At 38.3% G+C, this 20,537-nt stretch overlaps 1 long non-coding RNA gene across 2 annotated transcripts; it reads left to right on the top strand.

The window, feature by feature from the left end:
• The first annotated feature begins 16,333 nt into the window (after positions 1–16,333).
• On the top strand, positions 16,334–20,537 carry LOC136247021 (uncharacterized). Of its 2 annotated transcripts, none has more exons than XR_010697028.1 (4): positions 16,334–16,435; positions 16,494–16,647; positions 20,254–20,311; positions 20,372–20,537. It is a non-coding gene; the product is annotated as an uncharacterized lncRNA (long non-coding RNA). The 2 variants fall into 2 exon arrangements; XR_010697029.1 differs by having other exon boundaries at positions 16,494–16,659.

Raw genomic sequence — 20,537 nt, 5'->3', positions numbered from 1 at the left:
GGCTGTGATGTTAGGTTAATGGTTACATTTTAATAACAACAATTCAGGTGAATTTGGTGCCAAGAACAAGCGGCACAAAATTCACCTGAATTGCCGTTATTAAAATGTAACCATTAACCTACCATCTCAGCCATTTCTTGGCCGCCACCTTGGATTTCACATCTTTTTTCACCATGGCCTTTATGGGGGCCGCACCTTTTTTTACAGCTTGGCTGTTTTTGATTAGATATCACTTCTTTTTGTATTTGTATACTGCAAAGCCGGCCTATGGCTAGCTTTGGGGCTTTTTTAACCCATGTGTTTTTTTCTTTACCACAGGAAGAAGAAAAGAACTTAAAGAAGATTTTTAATGCTTCAATTGTTTTTGATTTTATTAGTAATTATACAAATTATATACATATATTTATTACATGCCCATTATTCCCCACAGGATATTTTTTTGCAGCTGATCTCTCTACTAGGTGACTTGAAATGTAGCTGAACTATATACAGGATGGTTTCTTTGTAGCTGAACTCTCTGTAACAGGTGATTTGTTTGCAGCTAAACTCTCTACATGGTGATGTCTTTATAGCCGAACTCTCTACATGATGGTTTCTTTGTAGCTGAACTCTCTATAAGGTGACTTCGTCTAGCTGAACTCTCTACAGGGTGATTTTTTTGTAGCTGAACTCTCTGCAGGGTGATTTGTTTGCAGCTGAACTCTCTACATGATGGTTTCTTTGTAGCTGAACTCTCTACAAGGTGACTTCGTCCAGTTGATCTCTCTACGGGGTGATTTGTTTCTAGCTGAACTCTCTACAGGTGAATTGTTTGCAGCTAAACTCTCTACATGGTGGTTTCTTTGTAGCTGAACTCTCTACAAGGTAACTTCTTCTCTACAGGGTGATTTGTTGTAGTTGAATTCTCTACAAGGTGGTTTGTATGAGGCTGAACTCTCTACATGGCGGTTTCTTTGTAGCTGAACTCTCTACAGAATGATTTGTTTGCAGCTGAACTCTCTACATGATGGTTTCTTTGTAACTGAACACTCTACAAGGTGACTTCTTCTAGCTGATCTTTCTTAGGGATGAGCCTATTTTGCTTTTTTTTCCACCTATTTTTCTTTCCAGCAATTCTTTTATTTTTTACCTATTTTGCTCAATATTTTGCTCTAAATTTTTCTATTTTGCTGAGCATCAGTAAAAATTAATTGCAGTATCTCTAGCTTACAAGTATGTGTGACTGCTCTATTAGAATATTTCGTACATAGTGACTGCTCTATTAGAGTATCTCGATCTTTAGTCACCATTTCCTATGAGCATATGTTGTCCTAATACTATGCGTGACTGTTCTATTAGAGTATCTCGATCTTTATCATACAAAATGTGCCAAGTTGCCATTCCTTGGTGCCCATTTTTCCAATTTTCCACCTATTTTTCCAGCATTTTGCTCTTTGCTTTTACCAACGTAGTTTTCCAAAAATTTTGCCGGCAAAATCGGCGCATCCCTAATCTTTCTACAGGGTGAATTGTTGTAGCTGAACTATCTACAAGGTAACTTCTTCTAGCTGATCTCTATACAGGGTGATTTGTTTGTAGTTGAATTCTGTACAGGTGGTTTATTTGTAGCTGAACTCTGTACATGATGGTTTCTTTGTAGCTAAACTCTTTACAAGGTGACTTCTTCTAGCTGAACTCTCTACGGGGTAATTTCTTTGTAGCTGAACTCTCTATATAATAGTTAGACGTCAAGAACCAGGGTTCTACGGAATTTAGAAAACTCGAAGGCCCTGGGCTGTAGCGCCTGAGCGCAGCGAGGGCGCTACTAAGGGCCTGAGGGTTTTCTAAATCCCGTAGAACCCAGTGGTTCTTGACGTCTAACTTATTTAGACTACAACTCGTTATTGTACCTTGAGTTGACAGCTGCTTGTAAATAGGAAATGTATGGCTAATTACTAGAAACAAGCCCTCTACACCTCCCAACATGGCGGGACCTCAGCGTGGCTGTTGCTACCCGTTTAAACGCCCATGCGTTGCCAATGTTACAGGCGCGTGCTATGTATCGAAGTACTGGACTCAGCGAGTGGACTACAACTCATTGTTGCTGTTGTTGTGCCTCGACAGCTGCTTGTAAGCAAGTAATGTAGTGTTGATTAGTACAAACAAGCCCATTACACCTCCCTCTAATTCAGTACGGCTGTTACTAGCCATTTAAATGCCCATGCGTTGCCAATGTTACAGGCGCTTAATTATCGTGTTTCGTATCGCCTCAGAGCGTGGTCTCTATTGGACATGACCGTGGCTCTACGAGATTTAGAGACCACGTTTTCAGCCAATCAAATTTCAGTATCAAACTTGTTGTAGTCTAAATGATGGTTTATTTGTAAATGAACTCTCTACAAGGTGAATTCTTCTACCTGATCTCTCTACAGGGTGATTTGTTTGTAACTGAACTCTGTACAAGTGCGTTTTTGTGGGTGATCTCACTGCAGGTTGATTTGTTTGTAGCTGAACTCACTAAAGGGTGATTTTGCTTGTAGCTGAACTCCTTGCATTGTATCTAGTTTCTAGCTGATCTCTCTACAGGGTGATTTGTTTGTAGCTGATCTCTCTACAAGTTGATTTGTGTGTAGCTGATCTCTCTGCAGGTTGATTAATTTGCAGCCGATCTCTCTACAAGGTAATTTGTTTGTAGCTGAACTGTCTATAAAGTGATATATTTGTAGCTGATCTCTCTGCAGGTTGATTTGTTTTAGCTGAACTCTCTACAGGGTGATTTACTTGTAGCTGAACTCCTTACATTGTGACTAGTTTCTAGCTGATCTCTCTACAGGGTGATTTGTTTGTAGCTGATCTTTCTACAAGTTGATTTGTGTGTAGCTGATCTTTCTACTGGTTGATTTGTTTGTAGCCGATCTCTCTACAGGGTAATTTGTTTGTAGCTGAACTCTGTACAAGGTGATTTTGTGTAGGTGATCTCACTGCAGGTTGATTTGTTTGTAGCTGAACTCACTAAAGGGTGATTTGCTTGTAGCTGAACTCCTTACATTGTGTCCAGTTTCTAGCTGATCTCTCTACAGAGTGATTTGTTTGTAGCTGAACTCTCTATAAGGTGATTTATTTGTAGCTGAACTCCTTACATTGTGTGTAGTTTCTAGCTGATCTCTCTACAGGGTGATTTGTTTGTAATTGATCTCTCTACAAGTTGATTTGTGTGTAGCTGATCTCTCTGCAGGTTGATTTGTTTGTAGCCGATCTCTCTATAGGGTAATTTGTTTGTAGCTGAACTCTCTATAAGGTGATTTGTTTGTAGTTGATCTCTCTGCAGGTTGATTTGTTTTAGCTGAACTCTCTACAGGCTGATTTGTTTGTAGCCGATCTCTCTACAGGGTAATTTGTTTGTAGCTGAACTCTCTACAAGTTGATTTGTGTGTAGCTGATCTCTCTGCAGGTTGATTTGTTTGTAGCCGATCTCTCTACAGGGCAATTTGTTTGTAGCTGATCTCTCTACAGGGTGATTTTTAGTAGCTGACCTCTCTTCAGGGTGATTTGTTTCTAGCTGATTGCTCTACAGGTTGATTTGTTTGTAGATGAACTCTCTACAGGGTAATTTGCTTGTAGCTGAACTCCTTACTTTGTGTCTAGTTTGTAGCTGATCTCTCTACAGGGTGATTTGTTTGTAGCTGATCTCTCTACAAGTTGATTCGTGTGTATATAGCTGATCTCTCTGCAGGTTGATTTGTTTGTAGCCGATCTCTCTACAGGTAATCTGTTTGTAGCTGAACTCTCTATAAGGTAATTTGTTTGTAGCTGATCTCTCTGCAGGTTGATTTGTTTTAGCTGAACTCTCTACAGGGTGATTGCTTGTAGCTGAACTCCTTACATTGTGTCTAGTTTCTAGCTGATGTCTCTACAGGTAGATTTGTGTTGATTTGTTCATTGCTGATCGCTCTAAAGGTAATTGATTTGTTTCAGTTGAACACCCTGCAAAGTGTTTTGTTTGTAGCTGATCACTCTAAAGGGTAATTTGTTTGTAGCTGAACTCTCTCCACAGTGACTTGTGTGTAGCTGAATTCTGTGTAACTGAATTCTCTAGAGAGTGACTTAATTGTAGCTGAATTCTCTATACAGTGAATGACTTGTTTATAGCTGAACTTTCTTCAGTGTGACTTGAAATGTTCTGAATCTCTATAGTGGTATATTTGCTTAACTCTCCACATGGTGACTGTCTTCTTGCTGAACTGTCTATAAGATTAACTGTTTGCAGCTGAACTCCCTACAGAATAACTTGTGATGTAATAAAATTCTATAATGGAGTAAATAAATTAGCCGAATGCTCTATTAGGGTGACTGTTCTATTAGAGTATCTCGATCTCGCATTTGCTACACGGAGTTGGCTTTCGAATCATAACTCAGTGGTTTGTAATCCGATTCTTCTGTACTACTGCAAGGACTTTCTATGAAGATTATTCCAGCTATACACCGATTTTCAGCTCATTGCTCTAAGCGGTTTGCCTAGTAGGCGTGAAAACTAACACTTTTTTATTCATAAAAATCGATCGCGTAATTGTGATACAGGTTGGGTTTTGTGTCATATCTCCGTGGTCTTTATCTCGATTCCTTTCAAACCACCAAAAGGCACTCCTACGATGGTTACTCCATCTACATAGCAATTGTCAACTCATTCCATGAAGCGGTTTACCCTGTAGGCGTGACAACAAATCGATCTTGTTTTACGCGAATAATCGGTCATAACTCCTGAACCATTCATCGAATTTGTACCAAATTTGATGCTAGGATTCGCCATTGGACTCCCTTTCTGTGTACCAAAGTTCAAGGCGATCGGAGTACGCGTTTGCTTGTTATAGCAATTTTTGCAAGTGTGCGAAAAGACGAAGAAGAAAAAAAAACGAAGAAAAAAAAACGAAACTTTGGCAGCTCGTATCTCGGAAATGGCTGGAGCGATTTCCTTCAAATGTGGAATGTAGACTCCCTTGGCTGGCGGGCAACTGTGTAGCAAATTTGGTTCCAATCAGATAAGTGATCACCGAGATACAAAGGTGTGAAAATGACGTTTTCGTTCTTCCTGTCAATATACTCACGGGTGTGGCGCGCCGGCTTCTTGGGCCGCACGGCACACTACCGTGTGTCAGTGGCGTAGCCAAACCCGGGCAAGCCAGGGCATTGCCCGGGCATCAGACTTCTTTGCCCCACCATCAGCTCCTAGAGTAATTATAAAGTGGGCTGGATAGCTCGAGATTTTGCTAAAGTTACTTAACTAGTCACTGTACAAGAATAAGTATAGCACAACTTATACAACACTCACCGTGCCATTTTCGCCGATGGTTTCCTTTTTTTTGGCTAAATAGAGATGGGGTTATCCAAGGGATTTTCCCTAAGAGTAACTTGATTGTGCACAAATAGAGGAGGCAATAAATAGAAGCAAGATCACGTGATCACAAAAAAAACCGCGCAGCATTGTGGCAAGGAGTGAAGGACAAAGAATTGGTTTCACTATAGTGGGCTGAACGGTTTACATTTGGATTAAGTGATCACGGAAGCTATTGGTGTGGTCAAAACTCGAGAGGCAAAGCAGTCTAGAGGTATTTGCTGTGAAATTAGCACCCATCTATCCGTGTGGATACTGCTCAGTTCAAACGGTATGGAGTACTTGTTCAGTCAGCAATTCTTTTCTTTTTGTTTCCACTTTTCTAGGCTAACAACTAGTGGCAGAGCATAGTCATCCCGTGATAGAGCGCCTCGTGCTTTAATTCAAGAATCTTTGTAGTCTGGTATTAAGACACATGTAGCTAGATGTATCTAATATGTTAGAAGGCCAATAGCTAGCTAGGCGTTCGCTTCTATTAGGTAGATATTAGTCATCTTGCATACAGTAGTGTAGGATGATACATAATGCATTTTTAAAATGTTATATTGATGTCCATATGAAGATGGGCATGTGTACGTGTGTTACATAGGAAATGGCTTGCCCACCCATTGCCCAGGCATGGCGAAAAGTCTGGCTACGCCACTGCCGTGTGTCTGATATATATGGCTAGCTGGTGAGGGGCAGCTATTGTCAACAGGTAATGACCTTTTTTTGGGTCTTCGACACAGCTAGGCTTAAGTTTAGTGTTGTTTTAGTAAGGCTTTTAGTTTTAGTTATAGCCATAGCTAGTTTCATCAATAATTTTAGTTTTAGTTATAGTATTTTTTCTTAATTCCTTTAGTTATTGATTTAGTTATGGTTATGTTCTCTGTGTCATTTTAGTTTTAGATATAGTTTTAGTTAAAAATGTGAAAATCGTTTAGTTATAGTTATAAAAACATTTTAGTTTTAGTTATAGTTTTAGTTGTACATAAGAAAATCTTTTAGTTTTAGTAATCTTTTCCAATTCTTTTTAGTTATAGATTTAGTTTTAGTAATAATATGGATTTACTTTTAGTTATAGCTTTAGTTAACTAATACATATTTGCCTTTAGTTACTAAAAGTACTTTTAGTTTTAGTTACATATAGTTAAGTAAACCACCATCAGGTCACAAACTATAACATATATTAATGTTTGGATGCTACATATAGCAGTACAGTTTCATTCTGTGCTTTGTTCCACCTGTAGAACATATGTGAACTTAAATGTACAGTGATCTGAGCAACATGGTGTTGTTTTAGTAAAGAGTTTTAGTTTTAGTTATAGTCATAACTAGTGTGTAAAATAATAATTGTGACTGGGCCTGCAAAAATAGGGCATGTGGGCACATGATTTTTGCTTACTTTTTCAAACTTTCATCACTCATACCTTTTGTACCATAATGCTATGGTAACGCAATTTTCAGCTCGTAATAAGCATTTAATTGGCTTTAGGATACAAGTTACAGATTGCAAATATGCTATCCGGTACTGAGGTATGACCGGTAAAGTGACTGGAGGTAGTTTGTGCCCACATGCCCTGTTTTCGCAGGCCTGGTCACAATTTTAGTTTTAGTTATAGTTATAGTAATCCTTCTTAGTTATAGATTTAGTTATGGTTATTTTGTCTTTGTAATTTTAGTTATAGTTATAGTTTTATTTAAAAACATGAAAACCTTTTAGTTTTAGCTATAGTTTTAGTTGTGTATAAGAAAATCTTTTGGTTTTAGTTATCTTTCTTTATTCTTTTTAGTTTTAGATTTAGTTTTAGTAAATTATTCTGTTGTTTTTTAGTTATCGATTTAGTTTTAGTTAACTAATACATATTTGCCTTACTAAAAGTACTTTTGGTTTTAGTTATAGTGAACTAAAGCAACACTACTAAGTTGCAATTCCAGAGTGGAATCCCCCATTTAAAAAGTCTGGATCCGCCCCTACAATTATCTCATCTATTTAGCCTTCACAAAATTATTGCATAGGCAATATTTATCGCATTTTGCAATAATAATCACACTTGTTGTCTAATTTGTGTCTATTCTGGGCCTCATATATGATACAGTTCGTGTATACTATCGCTAACTATGTCAATTAGTTAACAAAAAGCCTTGTTTGTAAAGTAATTCTCAGTGAAAACAAGCACTCATATTGACATTACAGACATTCTAAACTGTGTAGTCGTGTTTCAATTTTCAAAATGCAATATATTGCATTGAAAGCTCATGCAATAATCGTATGTCACAACTTAAATGTTGTTCAACCCTAGAATCAACACCTTGCGTTGTCCACGAAAGAACTGGGACAAAAAGGAGGACAAGGGATAGTCCATGATGCGTGTATTACATGTACTGCAGTTGATGAAAAGGCATGTATTTGGATGAAGCAACATCGAATGGTGAAGAAATCAAACTGTTATCCATTGTTGAGTTATGCTAGGCTGAAGGCATCAGTTAGTTAGTCAGTCATGATCAGTTACTCAGCATAAACTTTTAAATGCAAGATTATAAAATTTCATAGAAATTTGTTGGAAGGATTTAGAGTTGCTCTGGTGATTCCTAATATACAGTACCACTGTACTGAATGATCAAGACACATGGTAGTGTGTCGTGTGGCCCAAGAAGCTGGCGTGCCACATCGTTAGGCTTGAGTCTATTATGCTCCAAAACTTGCCTATTATGCTTTTTGGCATTTCTCCAATTATCTGCCTATTATGCTTGTTTTTATGCTTTTCAGAAATGCATTATGCTTTTATTTTGTTTTTCTAACTAAGAGAAGTGCCACTTCAACTTCAACATAAAAGATTTAGCAATAGCTTGAAATTGGGATGTGCTCCAGAGTTTGTAGGCATTTTAGAGCAAGGGATCTGGGGGCAAATCCATAGTCCCTTAGAAGCTATAGACATTTTATTGTCTAATATCTTTGTATGTAAATAATTATTGATAAAAATAATAATTAGTATAATAGATCTTTTGAGTTTTAGCAATTGGCATCCATAGGACAGCAACTGCTCAGTATAACATTATTTGAACCACCACGCCAAGAACATATTAGCCTCCTGGGGTAAACACTGGTTCTCATTCTCTCTGTTGCATGCGATGACTGTTCTATTAGAGTATTTGACTGTTCTATTAGAGATCTCGATCTTTTTGAAATATTTTCCTGGTTTGATATTAACCTCAGCCACATTGCACTTGCAGACTTGCAGATACTTCACTATTTTCAATGTCCAGACATTCACTAGCTATACTGACTCATCACTAACCTCATTATCATTACAGTTTCTCTCGTAGCTATTGTCTTCCAATCGAGCTTTCAATAATCATAATCATCATTATGATCATATCACATTAAATTCAAAATCAGACGATGAGACACATTAGATATAGCTATAAACTGCTTTTCCATGCCTTCGTACTAGTTGGCACATGACTGCATGTGTCCTTTAAAACTCAAACCCACAATGAAAAGCACTGACTCGTTCCGTCAAGTGTAGTGAGAAGACTGTAGACAGTGTAGTGCATTTTACTACGAAAGAAAACACATTTTCACACCTTTGTAGCTCCGTGATCCTTTATCCGATTGAAACCAAATTTGCTACAGACATGCCAACCAGGTAGGGGAGTCCACATTCCAAATTTTAAGAAAATCGCTCAAGCCATTTCCGAGATATGAGCGGCCAAAGTTTGGGGTTTTTGTTTTGTTTTTTTTTCTTCTATTTCTTCTTTTCGCACACTTTACAAAATCTGCCATAAAATGCGAACACGTACTCCAATCAAGCTGAAATTTGGCACACTTAAAGGGCTCATTAAGGCGGATCTCAGTACCAACTTTGGTAGGAATCCGAAGACCATTCACAGAGTTATGACCGATTAATTGCGTAAAATAAGGTCGAAGGTCTGTCACGCCCACTGGGTAAACCCTTGGAGGAATGAGCTGAAAATTGCTATGTAGATGGAGTAACTATCGTAGGAGTGCCTTTTTGTGGTTTGAAAGGAATCTAGATAAAGGCCATCGAGATATGACACAAAACCCAACCTGTGTCACAATACGCGATCGATTTTTATGAATAAAAATACTATTAGTTTTCACGCCTACCAGGCAAACCGCTTAGAGCAATGAGCTGAAAATCGGTGCGTAGCTGGAAAGATCATCATAGAAAATCCTTGCAGTAGTACAAAAGAATCGGATTACAAACCACTGAGTTATGATTCCAAAGCCAACTACGTGTAGCAAATGCGAGATCGAAATACTCTAATAGAACAGTCAACCTAATAGAGCATTCAGCTATGTTTATAACTTACTCCATTATAGAATTGTATTACATTGCAAGTTATTCTGTAGGGAGTTCAACTACAAACAGTCAATTTTATACACAATTCAGCTACAAATATATCACTGTAGAGATTCAGAACATTACAAATCACACTGAAGAGAGTTCAGCTATAAACAAGTCACCCTGTAGAGAGTTCATCTACATAAACAAGTTAGCTACCCTATAGAGATCAGCTACAATGTTCAGCTACAAGTAAGTCACTCTGTAAACAGTTCAGCTACAAACAAGTCACTCTGTAGTACAAACAAGTCACCACATAGAGAGTTCAGCGACCAATCAAAAAACCACCCTGTAAGGAGTTCAGCTTATACAAACAAGTTACAACTCTATAGAGAGATCAGCTAGAAACCTGAGAGAGCTCAGCTACAAACTTAACAGATCACACTCTAGATATTTCAGCTAGAAACAAGTCACCCTGTACATAGATCAGCTAGAAAAAAGTCATCCAGTAGAAAGATCAACTAGAAGACAGGTACAAACAAATCACCCTGCAGATAGTTCAGCTACAAAGAAATCACCCTGTAGAGAGATCAGCTAGAAGAAGTCACCTTGTAAAGAATTCAGCTACAAAGAAACCACCATGTAGAGAGTTCACCTGCAAACATATCACCTGTAGAGAGTTCAGCTGCTGCAAAGAAATCACCTGTAGAGAGTTCAGCTAGAAACAAGTCACCTTGTAGTGAGATCAGCTAGAAACAAGTCACCCTGTAGAGAGATCAGTACAAAGAAACCATCCTGTAGAGAGTTCAGCTACAAACAAGTTTCCCTATAGAGAGATCAGCTAGAAACAAATCATCTTTGTAGAGAGTTCAGCTAGAAACAAATCACCCTGTAGAGAGTTCAATTACAAACAGATAACCCTATAGAGAGTTCAGCTAGAAACAAGTCATCCTGTAGATAGATCAGCTAGAAAAAAGTCATCCAGGGATCAGCTAGAAATAAGTCATCCTGTATAGAGATCAGATAGAAGGATCACCTTGTAGAGAGTTTAGCTACAAAGAAACTATCCTGTAGAGAGTTCAATTACAAACAGATAACCTTATGGAGAGTTAAGCTAGAAACAAGTAACTGCGTAGAGAGATCAGCTAAAAGAAGTTACCTTGTAGAGAGTTCAGCTACAGAAAAACCATCATATATAGAGCTCAGGTGCAAACATATCACCCTGTAAAGAGTCCATGCAGCTATGAACAAATCACCCTTTAGAGAGATCAGCTGGAAGAAATCATCTTGTAGAGCATTCAGCTACAAACAAATCACCCTGTAGAGAGATCAGCTTGAAGAAGTTACCTTGTAAAGAGTTCAGCTACAAAGAAACCATTCTGTAAAGAGCTCAGGTGCAAACAAATCACCTGTACAGAATTCAGCTACAAACAAATCACCCTGTAGAAAGATTAGCTAGAAGAAGTTACCTTGTAGAGAGTTTAGTTACAAAGAAACCACCATGTAGAAAGCTCAGCTACAAACTAGTGACTGTGTGGAGACATCAGCTATATAGAAGAAGCTACCTTGTAGAGAGTTCAGCTACAAAGAAACCATTCTGTAAAGAGCTCAGCTGCAAACAAATCACCTTTACAGAATTCAGCTACAAACAAATCACCCTGTAGAGAGATCAGCTATAAGAAGTTACCTTGTAGAGAGTTCAGCTACAAAGAAACCACCTCCATTTTGAGGTCAAACCAAGGATTAGACCTCAAAATGGAGGCAGACCACAATTGGAGTCTAGAGACGAGATTACAGGGCTGTGCTGGCACCTTAGTGGTTGATATGTAGCAAAATCCACAGAAAAAACATCTGGCCTACATTATCAGGCTGTCCACCAGTGAACCAGTGATTCATGCCAAGCCAGGTCCTTCACGGGGCCTAAAACCGCCATTCGAGCTCTACACCCCCCCCCAGAAAAGACGTCTGTTGAAACCAGCCTCGAGTAGTTTGAGTGGTACTGAGTGTCAAAACTACCAGTATGATAGTGTAGCTATCCACTGGTGGTGTTAGTTTGATTTTGCCTGATGTGTGATTTGGATCGGTTTTGTAAAATCTGGTCACAAATGTGTAGTAATTTGTACAGGCTCTAGTGATTTGTATTCTAATTTATTTGTGGTTGTTACAGGATTGTGATTGTTCAATTTGGCCACATTAGACTGTCCTGTCTTGAGTCTACTTGTCATCATAATGTAAGTGCAAAATGTAATATATTCTATTCTAATTTTTTTGTGTGATTGTCACAGGGGTGTGATAACTTGATTGTTGAAATAGGAGACTTTCCACTGACATACGTCTTTGATCATATTGGCAGCATGTAGTGATTTTGATTGTTGAAATAGGAGACTTTTCACTGTCATACGTCTTCAATCATCTTGGCAGCCTGCAATGAGTATGAACTGTATTTTTGTACTCTATTTTAATAGTCATTGTTTCGGGAGTGTGATAACTTTTGATCGTTGAAAGAAGAGACTTTTCACTGTCATACATCTTCCATCATCTTGGCAGCATGGAGTGAGTTTGAACTGTATTTTTGTATCCACCTCAAAAACACCTTTGCTGTAAAAAAAGGCGCGTCCATGAAACTACAAGTACTTGTAAAACAGCTCAGTAATTGCAGAGAAAGACCTCATGAGAGTAAAAATAACTGGCAACTCAAAGAGCTGATATCTGGAGTGGCCAAGAATAAATCTTATCATACAACTAACTGGGCGGTAAAATAGGTGTACCCATCAAAGTGAAAGTAACTGGCAACTGAAACAGCTGATATCTGAAACGGCCAAGAATGGATGCTGACATACAATCAATTGCAATTAACAAAAATTTAACATTGAACCTTTATCATTCAGCTGTGTTCTATATTCACTGTAGCTGCATCCTAAATTAATTTCTTTTAGCTCTAATCACATAGTGATTTAATTTGCCATACTATAGTCTCAATAGTAGGAGTGCAATTAATCCCTAAATCGCATGGCCTTGTTTCTGTAATTGCACTGTAAAGTAGGCAATAAAATAGCAGAATAGCAGAAGCCTTTTAAGTGTAACAAGAAAGTGATATAATGAATAGCCAATCAAATAAGCTGACAATAGAAGCCTTTTAAGTGCAACATACGTAGACATTTTGAGTAGCCAATCAGAATTGCTGAAATGTGAAGCTTTTTAAGTGCAACAACAAATGATTTAATACAAAGAAGGATGATGCAATCTCCTGGTAGAAGTTAATGGCCACATAGAACTGGATAGATGTGTACTACAAACCATGAAGGGTGGTCACTATGTGATTAGTAGGCAATCACATGCATTTTCGTGCAGTTATGGAATAATTGTACTCGTAACAGTCAAAATTGCGTGAGGCGAAGCCGAGTGCAATTTTGGCTGTTACGAGTACAATTATTCTATAATTGCATGAAAATGTGTGTGATTACCTATACTAATTGGTTGGTAATTTGACCGCCTTTTTTGCTCTGTACACTAACTACTATAAAAGGCGGCCAAATTACCAGCCAATTAGAGCTAAAAGAAATTAATTTAGGATGCAACTACAGTGAATATAGAACACAGCTGAATGATAAAGGTTCAATGTTAAATTTTTGTTAATTGCAATTGATTGTATGTTAACATTCATTCTTGGCCACTTCAGATATCAGCTGTTTCAGTTGCCAGTTACTTTTAGTTTGATGGATACAGTTCAAAGTTACTACACAGCTAGCTTTTGACTGTTCTGTTAGAGTAGATTTATCTTTATTGTGACATTCAATACAGTATCTCACATCTGTAGTAAATCATACTTCAGACACCTTATGCATGCTCATAATTAAGCTAGCGTAATTAGCAAGTCATGGGTGTTTAAATAGTTCATGGTGTCCTTATTTGTGTTACTGGATTCACAATTACTGAAGGTTTGTGGATTTTCTAGATCACATTACAGAAGTAGAGGCTGGAGGTAAAGCAATAAGACATCAGATAATTTAGTAATAAGACTTAGTTATAGAGCTACCTCACGCGCATTTCTCATAGCACATGGATGTATATATCGAGCATATAAATGTAATAATATAGATTGCAACGATGCACAATTTGAACGATAGCTAAAATAATACTTATTTTTACTATAGAGAGTCCTTAATTAATTAATTATTTGTTATTTTCGTATAACCATTTGTAGCATTGTAGTCACAGCTTCAGGATTGGAGTAGTAGAGAAAGAAATAGAGGACTCATGATCAATCATCAAGACCTGGGGAGATGGAAACAGTATTGCACACCAAAAATGACATCAGAGTACAGTACGTATATGCAACCAGTGCATGAGACCACAGCCTTGATCACCACTGAAATTAAACAAACTTTCAAACTTGATGTAGCAATCAAGTTAAAACTAAAAGTTGCAGTACTTATGCTTTGCTGAGGGAACATACACCCATGCAGACTCCCTTGCCTGTTCAGCAGAATAATAAGCCACTTTAATTTATCATCATTGCATGTTTATTAATTTATATCAAATACTGTGCGAACCTCCCAAAATGGAGTATCTATATGAAACAATTAAACAAAATTTATACAGTAGCTAGGTTAATACACAATATTTCAATACTCTCTTCTTAAAATCTTCTACATTCGTTGCTTCAATAAATGTAGCTGGTAAACTGTTCCACATTTTAAGAGTTGAGGAAAAAGGATAAATATCAAGGTGAGCTTGCAATCAGTGTTGGAATCTTTGTGAATGACCTCTTGTTCAACTATCCTGGCCTCTATATCAGTAGGGACCTTAGCTACCACTGTTACCTTTATTCTGGTGCCCCTGATGTATCAGCAACATACAGTAGCTGTAAGATAAAGCTAGTTAATGCCTCTATAGGCACAGCTATAGGATGGGATTTACTCCTACTGACTATCACAATTTCTCTCACATTCTTTGCCCGACAATAACTGCTGTCAAACCATCACACAAATGATTTTAGCAGTGCACAAACAGTTCTTGACAGCTTATAAATAAGTACACGTACCGCATTGTGACAATTATCACATGGTCTATTTAGGGGAAGTCTCTTGGAGAGTCCCTGTAGCACCAGAGTCAAGCGGAAACATGTGATGCGAGGTTTAAAATTAAATGTTTAATGGTAGTCCAAGTCGAGACAAAGAAGTAAAGCCGTAGTACTAATAAGAAGCATTTTTTTGTATTGAACTGGATTTCAGTGGTGAGGCATACTTTAGACTAATTGTAATGCGACGTACACCGCTTGAAGGATTAGAGAACAAAACGAGGAGTTAAGAAAGATAAAGTTGTCAGACCTTCAGTGCTGGTCACTGTAAAGCGTTAATAACAATAACAAGTTGGTGTGTAAAGTGTCACATTGCCACACACTGAGCAACTGCATTTATGTGATAAGTTTTTTAGAGGTGTGCATTGCAAATTCACCTAAAAGTTCTAAGTAGTACTTCATTCATTTAGAGATTTTCACAGCTGTGCGAAAAGCCATTTTTTGTCAACTATGTAGTTCAGTGTTATTTGCGCACTTGTATGTGTGGGTGGTGTAATGTATGCTATTGTCTTGCTTTGTGTTTATCTTGTATATTCTTGTATGCTTAGTTAGTTGTTGTTTTTGTATCACTCCAGCAAGGAGGAGCGGCATTGTGCCGATTGTTGTGAGTATAAAATAATAAATCAAATCAAATCAGTAGCAGCAAAATCTGGCATATGTTTAATACCTCATAAATACTTCATTTGCGCAAAAAGGAACACTAATACAAAAAGGAACACTTGCCTGGTCCCAAGTTATGTGTAATGTATTCAATGCCCATCTGTTGGTTTTTACAGGTAATCTGGTCATAGCATGCAGTTCATCACTAGCAGTAGCTATAGTGGTTAAAATAATTAGATGTGGTCATGGTACATACATAACTTGGGACCAGGCAGAAACTGAGTCATGAATTGCAGATCAGTTCACATACAGAGGAATTGTAGTATCTTGTGTGTTCTTTTTATAGTTCTCAAGTCAAATGTACATAGACTGTAGTGACATCAAGGGTGTTGTGAATTTCCAGGTTAGTCTACATACTAAGGAATATAGTTGTTCATTATCTCAGGTGTTTTCTGAATTTCCAGGATCACCCACTAGCAGTAGTAGTAGTTGAATGTGGTCATGGTGCATACATAACCTGGGAACTAAGATCAAATATTCAGGTCGGTTTACATAGAGAGGAATTTTATTAGTGTTCCTTTTGTAGCTCTCAATTGTCAATTGTACGTGGGCTGTAGTGACATCAAGGACGTTGTGGATTTCCAGGTGAGTCTGCTTACTTATCCAGACTTCTATTATCCAGAACAGAGCCGGCCTTAACCTTAGGCAGGGTAGGCAGCCTGCCTAGGGCCTCAGGGCTGAGGGGGCCTCCGAGCACCAAACAGGGGCCTCAGGCTTACAGATTGCATGTACATCTATTATAAAATGCTATTCATACAGCCTATTGCATTCATATTTCCCTTATGCAGCCATACACTAGTGGACAGTTCTAGGTATTCCCAGGCTATGAATAGCCTTCTATCAACTTATTATCATTACAGAACAAGCACTTACGTCGTCATAACAAAACACGCAGGAACTTTCTCTATTGTTCTACTCACGTGATTCACGTGACAGTGAGTATTTAAAAATAAAATATGGAGGGACAGTGCTGTGACGGTTTGGAGTATAGGAGAGACATGAATTTCTTAGTGTCTGTTTGTACTGCGACCAATTCATGTGAGTTGTACATTACTTAGGAAAAGGTATACAGCGTATTAGCTGTGGTTTGTTGTAGTTTGGCTGTTCGCCATTTGCCGCTCCTTGACTTCGCTGCTTTGGTGCATCCTTCCTTTCGCGCCTCTGATTTGGTGCAACTGAGTAGTTCTGTAGTAGCTACACTGGATGGAAATTGGCACTAATATTACAGTAAAGTATTGTTCATGATAAAGGTGATTGAGCGGGTGAGACTCAGGGCTAGCATTGGTTCTTTGATCGCAAAAGTCTCAAGATCAGCTAGTTGAAGAGCTGGAAGATTGCCGTACAGTGCTATAGAGCTGGAAAGATATGTGTATATTTTCAAGACATATGGTAGTGTGTCGTGCGGCCCAAGAAGCCGGCGCACAACACCCATAAGTATATTGACAGGAAGAAAGAAAATGCAATTTTCGCACCTCCGTAGCTCTGTGCTGCCTTGATGAAACAAGATGATGTTTGCTGTAGACACTCCCTCCACCTTCAGCACTCCACATTCCAAATTTGAGCGAAATCGCTTCAAGCGTTCCCGAGATATGCAACTTCAAAAATTGGCTTAGTTTCTTCGTTTTATTTTTCTTCTTTTCTTCCTCTTTTCGCGCACTTACAAAAACTGCTATAAAACGCGAACGCAATATCTGATTGCCTTGAAATTTGGCACACTGAAGGGGGATATAAAGGCGCATCTCTGTACCAACTTTGGCTAGAATACGATAAACTGGAAAAGAGTTATGAGCGATTATTCACGAAAAATAACACCTATATGTTGTCACGCCTACAGGGTAAACCGCGTATGGGAAGAAGCTGAAAATCGGTGGGTGAATAGGTTAACTATTGAACCTCAAACCTTTTGTGGTTTAAAAGAAATCGAGCTAAAAACCAAGAAGATACAACCAAAAAACCAACAGTGTGTAACAATTACGCAATCGAGATTAGCTAATAAAAAACTACTACTTGCCATGCCTACCAGATAAACCGCTTGGGGTAATGCTTTGAAAATCGCTGTATAGATGGAGTAATCATCTTAGAAAGGCTCTTCAATGGTGTAGAAGAATCAGACTTAAAGCCACGGAGTTATAACACGAAATCCAACTTGGTGCAGCAAGTGCGAGATCGAGATACTCTAATAGAGCAGTCATCCTAATAGAGCAGTCACCCTGAAGAGAATTCAAAAGATCAGCTAGAAACAAGTAACCTGTATAGAGATCAGCTATAAACAAGTTACCCTGTAGAAAAATCAGCTACAAACAATTCACCCTGTAGAGAGATGAGCTAGAAGAAGTTACCTTGTAGGGAGTTCATGCAACTATGGAAAGAGATAGTTCAGCTAGAAGAAATCACCTTGTAGAGTTCAGCTACAAAGAAACTACCATGTAGAGAGTTCAGCTACAAAAAAATCACCCTGTAGAGAGATCAATAGAAGAAATTACCTTGTAGAGAGTTCAGCTACAAAGAAACCATCATGTAGAGAATTCAGCTGCAAACAAATCAGCTGAAGAGAGTTCAGCTATACAAGCAAATCTCCCTGTAGAGCGATCAGCTAGAAGAAGTCATCTTGTAGAGAGTTCAGCTACAAACAAATCACACTCTAGAAAAATCAGCTAGAAGAAGTCACCTTGCAGAGAGTTCAGTTACAAAGAAACCATTATGTAGAGAGTTCAGCTACAAACTAGTGACCTTGTAGAGACATCAGTTACCTTGTAGAGAGTTCAGCTACAAAGAAACCATTATGTAGAGAGTTCAGCTGCAAACAAATCACCTGTAGAGAGTTCAGCTACAAACAAATCTCCCTGTAGAGAGATCAGCTAGAAGAAGTTTCCTTGTAGAGAGTTCAGCTACAAAGAAACCATCATGTAGAGAGTTCAGCTGCAAACAAATCACCTGTAGAGAGTTCAGCTACAAACAAATCTCCCTGTAGAGAGATCAGCTAGAAGAAGTTTCCTTGTAGAGAGTTCACCTGCAAACAAATCACCTGTAGAGAGTTCAGCTACAAATAAATCACCCTGCAGATAGTTCAGCTACAAACAAATCACCCTGTAGAGAGATCAGCTAGAAGAAGTTACCTTTTAGAGAGTTCAGCTGCAAAGAAATCACCTGTAGAGAGTTCAATTACAAACAGATAACCCTATTGAGAGTTCAGCTAGAAACAAGTCACCCTGTATAGAGATCGGTACAAAGAAACCATCCTGTAGAGAGTTCAGCTACAAACAAGTTACCCTATAGAGAGATCAGCTAGAAACAAATCATCTTTGTAGAGAGTTCAGCTACAAACAAATCACCCTGTAGAGAGTTCAATTACAAACAGATAACCCTATAGAGAGTTCAGCTAGAAACAAGTCATCCTGTAGAGAGATCAGCTAGAAAAAGTCATCCAGGGATCAGCTAGAAACAAGTCATCCTGTATAGAGATCAGCTAGAAGGATCACCTTGTAGAGAGTTTAGCTACAAACAAATCACCCTGCAGATAGTTCAGCTACAAACAAGTCACCCTGTAGAGAGATCAGCTAGAAGAAGTTACCTTCTAAAGAGTTCAGCTACAAAGAAACCATCATGTAGAGAGTTCAGCTGCAAACAAATCTCCCTGTAGAGAGTTCAGCTATGAAAAGATCATCCTGTAGAGTGTTCAGCTAGAAGAAGTCACCTTGTAGAGAGTTCAGCTACAAAGAAACCACCATGTAGAGAGCTCAGCTACAAACAAATCACCCTGTAGAGAATTCAGCTACAAACAAATCACTCTGTAGAGAGTTCAGCTAGAAACAACTCATCTTGTAGAAATATCAGCTAGAAGGATCAGAGTTCAGCTGCAAACAAATCATCCTGCAGATGGTTCAGCTACAAACAAGTCATCCTGTAGAGAGATCAGCTAGAAGGATCACCCTGTAGAGAGTTCAGCTACAAACAAGTCACCCTGTAGAGAGATCAGTTAGAAACCAGTGACCTGTAGAGAGTTCCGCTACAAAAACAAATCACCCTTTAGAGAGATAAGCCAGACAAAGTAACCCTGTAGAGAGATCAGATAGAAATAAATCACACTGTGGAGAGTTCAGCTACAAAGAAACTACCTGTAGAGAGTTCATTTACAAGCAAATCACCCTGTAGAGACTTCAGCTACAGTTCAAGTCACCTATTAGAGAGATCAGCTGCAAACAAGTTATCCATAGGGATTTATATTTATTATATATATATAATGTGTACATTTACTGATAAAATCAGAATTAGTTAAAGTATTAAAAATCTTCATCTTTTTCTTCTCCTGTGGTAAAGAAAAATAGATAGGTTAAAAAGCCCCAAAGCTGGCCATAACCGGCTTTGGGGTGTACAAATACAAAAAGAAGTGAAATCTAATCCAAAACAGCCAAGCTGTAAAAAAAAGAGTGCAGCCCTCAAAAAACTTATGGTGAAAAAGATGTGAAATCCAAGGTGGCAGCCAAGAAATGGCTGTGATGGTAGGTTAATGGTAAAAAATTTAATGACGGCAATTCAGGTGAATTTGGTGCCGCTTGGTCTTGGCACAGAATTCACCTGAATTGTTGTTATTAAAATTTTTACCATTAATCTACCATCACAGCCATTTCTTGGCCACCACCTTGGATTTCACATCTTTTTTCACCATTGCCTTTTTGAGGGCCGTACTCTTTGGATTAAATAATAACTAACACTTTGTTGCTAGGTGATAATGCATATTTACAGCCTAGGGAAGTGACCATGAATGCTCTGTAGTGAATTCCCCCTCTGCCCACTAAACTACACCACTGATAGCAATCACATTACTTGTATTAATTTTAGTAGCATGCATTTCTTAGTTACAGATATTTCTGAGATATGGACAGTAGTATGTACCAGACTGCCTGGATAAGAGAGGTTCTACTATACCCAGATTTTAGATGCATTGTATTTAATGCTTGCTTGTAAATTTTGCAGGCTATTGGTCATAGCAGTTTACCCACTAGTAGTTCATGGTATGTAACTTGGAACCTGACAGGAGCTAAGATCAGAGTGTTGTGAATTTCAGTTAACAGAGGAGTTGTGTGTTCTCTTCTGTACTTCAGTGTATGTAACTGTAGTAACATCAAGGGAGTCGTGAATT

The sequence above is a fragment of the Dysidea avara genome, chromosome 2, assembly GCF_963678975.1.
Source record: "Dysidea avara chromosome 2, odDysAvar1.4, whole genome shotgun sequence".
Taxonomy (NCBI): domain Eukaryota; kingdom Metazoa; phylum Porifera; class Demospongiae; order Dictyoceratida; family Dysideidae; genus Dysidea; species Dysidea avara.
The sequence above is the reverse complement of the archived record's forward strand: the minus strand, read 5'-3'. Positions and strand labels throughout refer to the sequence as shown.